Source organism: Brachyhypopomus gauderio, chromosome 1, assembly GCF_052324685.1.
Source record: "Brachyhypopomus gauderio isolate BG-103 chromosome 1, BGAUD_0.2, whole genome shotgun sequence".
Classification (NCBI taxonomy): Eukaryota; Metazoa; Chordata; class Actinopteri; order Gymnotiformes; family Hypopomidae; genus Brachyhypopomus; species Brachyhypopomus gauderio.
The window spans coordinates 7,859,706-7,865,705 of NC_135211.1; the positions used below are offsets into that span (position 1 = coordinate 7,859,706).

General features: G+C 42.0%; 5 non-coding genes across 5 annotated transcripts; all 5 read left to right on the top strand.

Annotated features, from left to right (window-relative positions):
• Positions 1–504: 504 nt before the first annotated feature.
• On the top strand, positions 505–586 carry trnal-uaa (transfer RNA leucine (anticodon UAA)). Its single transcript has one exon. It is a non-coding gene; the product is annotated as a tRNA-Leu (tRNA).
• A 1,482-nt stretch (positions 587–2,068) lies between these two features.
• trnal-uaa (transfer RNA leucine (anticodon UAA)) lies at positions 2,069–2,150 on the top strand. Its single transcript has one exon. It is a non-coding gene; the product is annotated as a tRNA-Leu (tRNA).
• A 702-nt stretch (positions 2,151–2,852) lies between these two features.
• On the top strand, positions 2,853–2,934 carry trnal-uaa (transfer RNA leucine (anticodon UAA)). Its single transcript has one exon. It is a non-coding gene; the product is annotated as a tRNA-Leu (tRNA).
• A 1,482-nt stretch (positions 2,935–4,416) lies between these two features.
• trnal-uaa (transfer RNA leucine (anticodon UAA)) lies at positions 4,417–4,498 on the top strand. The gene has a single exon. It is a non-coding gene; the product is annotated as a tRNA-Leu (tRNA).
• Positions 4,499–5,186: 688 nt separating this feature from the next.
• Positions 5,187–5,268, top strand: trnal-uaa (transfer RNA leucine (anticodon UAA)). Its single transcript has one exon. It is a non-coding gene; the product is annotated as a tRNA-Leu (tRNA).
• The last annotated feature ends 732 nt before the right edge of the window (positions 5,269–6,000 follow it).

A 6,000-nucleotide genomic window follows, 5' to 3' on the forward strand; every position in this document is an offset into this window, starting at 1 on the left:
ATAGCTAAATGATATGCAAGTCATTAATGACACATAAGCAGCAGCAATCCACTCAAGATGGCCCTTTTAATTATCCAAGGAGTTCAAGCTGGTATGTCAAAATGGGAACGGTGCTGTGTCCCTCCAAGAAAACGAATGGATACAAATATGCTATGTACACTACCAGATTGTCATGTACTCTGAGTCTAAGCTGTGAGAATTCATAGCACACCAATAAACCCATGCTGAAATTGGAACATTTGTAATGTGCAGGGTGTTAAAAGGCCGGACGATAAAACGTAAGCGTTCATCTACTTATTCAGAATGGCAGGAGAAGAAAGAAGATCAAGTAGTGACATATCCTGCCAGGATGCCTTTTGCAAAGTGTTGTATGTGACTGTGTGCTGAGGCGAGGTTGAAGAGGAAGCTGCTTTTATCAGACTGGAAATGATGATTCTTGCCTCTTCCAATTCAACATAAATTCGCCTTCTTTCGTGAAAAAGTCGGCAAAGACTTCTTCAAAGAGGTAGCGTGGCCGAGTGGTCTAAGGCGCTGGATTTAAGCTCCATTCTCTTCGGAGGCATGGGTTCAAATCCCACCGCTTCCAAGTGGAGTTTTACAAACACTCACGGTCAGTTGTGCCCCTGCCAAGTCACTTGTCTATGTGAAAAGAAGAAAACGAGTAGCGAAAAGAAAGAAGAAGCAGCAACTCATCCAACATCGTCATCCTTTTCAAGTCCCTTTAAATGCCATCTGCAGGGGTTTTAACTTGCTGTTCATATTTTTGTTGCTTAATATTTCATATAGCTAAATGATATGCAAGTCATTAATGACACATAAGCAGCAGCAATCCACTCAAGATGGGCCTTTTAATTATCCAAGGAGTTCAAGCTGGTATGTCAAAATGGGAACGGTGCTGTGTCCCTCCAAGAAAACGACTTGATACAAATATGCTATGTACACTACCAGATTGTCATGTACTCTGAGTCTAAGCTGTGAGAATTCATAGCACACCAATAAACCCATGCTGAAATTGGAACATTTGTAATGTGCAGGGTGTTAAAAGGCCGGACGATAAAACGTAAGCGTTCATCTACTTATTCAGAATGGCAGGAGAAGAAAGAAGATCAAGTAGTGACATATCCTGCCAGGATGCCTTTTGCAAAGTGTTGTATGTGACTGTGTGCTGAGGCGAGGTTGAAGAGGAAGCTGCTTTTATCAGACTGGAAATGATGATTCTTGCCTCTTCCAATTCAACATAAATTCACCTTCTTTCGTGAAAAAGTCGGCAAAGACTTCTTCATAGAGTTAGCGTGGCTGAGTGGTCTAAGGCGCTGGATTTAAGCTCCATTCTCTTTGTAGGCGTGGGTTCAAATCGCACCGCTACCAAGTGGAGTTTTACAAACACTCACGGTCAGTTGTGCCCCTGCCAAATCACTTGTCTATGTGAAAAGAAGAAAACGAGTAGCGAAAAGAAAGAAGAAGCAGCAACTCATCCATCATCGTCATCCTTTCCAAGTCCCTTTAAATGCCATCTGCAGGGGTTTTAACTTGCTGTTCATATTTTTGTTGCTTAATATTTCATATAGCTAAATGATATGCAAATCATTAATGACACATAAGCAGCAGCAATCCACTCAAGATGGGCCTTTTAATTATCCAAGGAGTTCAAGCTGGTATGTCAAAATGGGAACGGTGCTGTGTCCCTCCAAGAAAACGACTTGATACAAATATGCTATGTACACTACCAGATTGTCATGTACTCTGAGTCTAAGCTGTGAGAATTCATAGCACACCAATAAACCCATGCTGAAATTGGAACATTTGTAATGTGCAGGGTGTTAAAAGGCCGGACGATAAAACGTAAGCGTTCATCTACTTATTCAGAATGGCAGGAGAAGAAAGAAGATCAAGTAGTGACATATCCTGCCAGGATGCCTTTTGCAAAGTGTTGTATGTGACTGTGTGCTGAGGCGAGGTTGAAGAGGAAGCTGCTTTTATCAGACTGGAAATGATGATTCTTGCCTCTTCCAATTCAACATAAATTCACCTTCTTTCGTGAAAAAGTCGGCAAAGACTTCTTCATAGAGGTAGCGTGGCCGAGTGGTCTAAGGCGCTGGATTTAAGCTCCATTCTCTTCGGAGGCGTGGGTTCAAATCCCACTGCTACCAAGTGGAGTTTTACAAACACTCACGGTCAGTTGTGCCCCTGCCAAGTCACTTGTCTATGTGAAAAGAAGAAAACGAGTAGCGAAAAGAAAGAAGAAGCAGCAACTCATCCATCATCGTCATCCTTTCCAAGTCCCTTTAAATGCCATCTGCAGGGGTTTTAACTTGCTGTTCATATTTTTGTTGCTTAATATTTCATATAGCTAAATGATATGCAAGTCATTAATGACACATAAGCAGCAGCAATCCACTCAAGATGGGCCTTTTAATTATCCAAGGAGTTCAAGCTGGTATGTCAAAATGGGAACGATGCTGTGTCCCTCCAAGAAAACGACTTGATACAAATATGCTATGTACACTACCAGATTGTCATGTACTCTGTGAGTCTAAGCTGTGAGAATTCATAGCACACCAATAAACCCATGCTGAAATTGGAACATTTGTAATGTGCAGGGTGTTAAAAGGCCGGACGATAAAACGTAAGCGTTCATCTACTTATTCAGAATGGCAGGAGAAGAAAGAAGATCAAGTAGTGACATATCCTGCCAGGATGCCTTTTGCAAAGTGTTGTATGTGACTGTGTCCTGAGGCGAGGTTGAAGAGGAAGCTGCTTTTATCAGACTGGAAATGATGATTCTTGCCTCTTCCAATTCAACATAAATTCACCTTCTTTCGTGAAAAAGTCGGCAAAGACTTCTTCATAGAGGTAACGTGGCCGAGTGGTCTAAGGCGCTGGATTTAAGCTCCATTCTCTTCGGAGGCGTGGGTTCAAATCCCACCGCTACCAAGTGGAGTTTTACAAACACTCACGGTCAGTTGTGCCCCTGCCAAATCACTTGTCTATGTGAAAAGAAGAAAACGAGTAGCGAAAAGAAAGAAGAAGCAGCAACTCATCCATCATCGTCATCCTTTCCAAGTCCCTTTAAATGCCATCTGCAGGGCTTTTAACTTGCTGTTCATATTTTTGTTGCTTAATATTTCATATAGCTAAATGATATGCAAGTCATTAATGACACATAAGCAGCAGCAATCCACTCAAGATGGGCCTTTTAATTATCCAAGGAGTTCAAGCTGGTATGTCAAAATGGGAACGGTGCTGTGTCCCTCCAAGAAAACGACTTGATACAAATATGCTATGTACACTACCAGATTGTCATGTACTCTGAGTCTAAGCTGTGAGAATTCATAGCACACCAATAAACCCATGCTGAAATTGGAACATTTGTAATGTGCAGGGTGTTAAAAGGCCGGACGATAAAACGTAAGCGTTCATCTACTTATTCAGAATGGCAGGAGAAGAAAGAAGATCAAGTAGTGACATATCCTGCCAGGATGCCTTTTGCAATGTGTTGTATGTGACTGTGTGCTGAGGCGAGGTTGAAGAGGAAGCTGCTTTTATCAGACTGGAAATGATGATTCTTGCCTCTTCCAATTCAACATAAATTCACCTTCTTTCGTGAAAAAGTCGGCAAAGACTTCTTCATAGAGGTTGCGTGGCCGTGTGGTCTAAGGCGCTGCATTTAAGCTCCATTCTCTTTGGAGGCGTGGGTTCAAATCCCACCGCTACCAAGTGGAGTTTTACAAACACTCACGGTCAGTTGTGCCCCTGCCAAATCACTTGTCTATGTGAAAAGAAGAAAACGAGTAGCGAAAAGAAAGAAGAAGCAGCAACTCATCCATCATCGTCATCCTTTCCAAGTCCCTTTAAAAGCCATCTGCAGGGGTTTTAACTTGCTGTTCATATTTTTGTTGCTTAATATTTCATATAGCTAAATGATATGCAAGTCATTAATGACACATAAGCAGCAGCAATCCACTCAAGATGGGCCTTTTAATTATCCAAGGAGTTCAAGCTGGTATGTCAAAATGGGAACGGTGCTGTGTCCCTCCAAGAAAACGACTTGATACAAATATGCTATGTACACTACCAGATTGTCATGTACTCCGAGTCTAAGCTGTGAGAATTCATAGCACACCAATAAACCCAAGCTGAAATTGGAACATTTGTAACGTGCAGGGTGTTAAAAGGCCGGACGATAAAACTTAAACATTCATCTACTTATTCTGAATGGCAGGAGAAGAAAGAAGATCAAGTAGTGACATATCCTGCCAGGATGCCTTTTGCAAAGTGTTGTATGTGACTGTGTGCTGAGGCGAGGTTGAAGAGGAAGCTGCTTTTATCAGACTGGAAATGATGATTCTTGCCTCTTCCAATTCAACATAAATTCACCTTCTTTCGTGAAAAAGTCGGCAAAGACTTCTTCATAGAGGTAGCGTGGCCGAGTGGTCTAAGGCGCTGGATTTAAGCTCCATTCTCTTCGGAGGCGTGGGTTCAAATTCCACTGCTACCAAGTGGAGTTTTAGAAACACTCACGGTCAGTTGTGCCCCTGCCAAATCACTTGTCTATGTGAAAAGAAGAAAACGAGTAGCGAAAAGAAAGAAGAAGCAGCAAGTCATCCATCATCAAGTCCCTTTAAATGCCATCTGCAGGGGTTTTAACTTGCTGTTCATATTTTTGTTGCTTAATATTTCATATAGCTAAATGATATGCAAGTCATTTATGACACATAAGCAGCAGCAATCCACTCAAAATGGGCCTTTTAATTATCCAAGGAGTTCAAGCAGGTATGTCAAAATGGGAACGGTGCTGTGTCCCTCCAAGAAAACGACTTGATACAAGTATGCTAAGTACACTACCAGATTGTCATGTACTCTGAGTCTAAGCTGTGAGAATTCATAGCACACCAATAAACCCATGCTGAAATTGGAACATTTGTAATGTGCAGGGTGTTAAAAGGCCGGACGATAAAACGTAAGCGTTCATCTACTTATTCAGAATGGCAGGAGAAGAAAGAAGATCAAGTAGTGACATATCCTGCCAGGATGCCTTTTGCAAAGTGTTGTATGTGACTGTGTTCTGAGGCGAGGTTGAAGAGGAAGCTGCTTTTATCAGACAGGAAATGATGATTCTTGCCTCTTCCGATTCAACATAAATTCACCTTCTTTCGTGAAAAAGTCGGCAAAGACTTCTTCATAGAGGTAGCGTGGCCGAGTGGTCTAAGGCGCTGGATTTAAGCTCCATTCTCGTCGGAGGCGTGGGTTCAAATCCCACCGCTACCAAGTGGAGTTTTACAAACACTAACGGTCAGTTGTGCCCCTGCCAAATCACTTGTCTATGTGAAAAGAAGAAAACGAGTAGTGAAAAGAAAGAAGAAGCAGCAACTCATCCATCATCAAGTCATCCTTTCCAAGTCCCTTTAAATGCCATCTGCAGGGGATTTAACTTGCTGTTCCTATTTTTGTTGCTTAATATTTCATATAGCTAAATGATATGCAAGTCATTAATGACACATAAGCAGCAGCAATCCACTCAAGATGGGCCTTTTAATTATCCAAGGAGTTCAAGCAGGTATGTCAAAATGGGAACGGTGCTGTGTCCCTCCAAGAAAACGACTTGATACAAGTATGCTATGCACACTACAAGATTGTCCTGTACTCTGAGTCTGAGCTGTGGTAATTCATAGCACACCAATAAACCCATGCTGAAATTGGAACATTTGTAACGTGCAGGGTGCTAAAAGGCCGGACAATAAAAATTAAGCGTTCATCTACTTATTCAGAATGGCAGGAGAAGAAAGATCAAGTAGTGACATATCCTGCCAGGATGCCTTTTGCAACGTGTTGTATGTGACTGTGTTCTGAGGCGAGGTTGAAGAGGAAGCTGCATTTTTTATCAGACTGGAAACAATGATTCTTGCCTCTTCCGATTCAACATAAATTCACCTTCTTTCGTGAAAAAGTTGGCAGACTTCTTCACAGAGGTAGCGTGGCCAAGTGCTCCAAGGCGCTGGT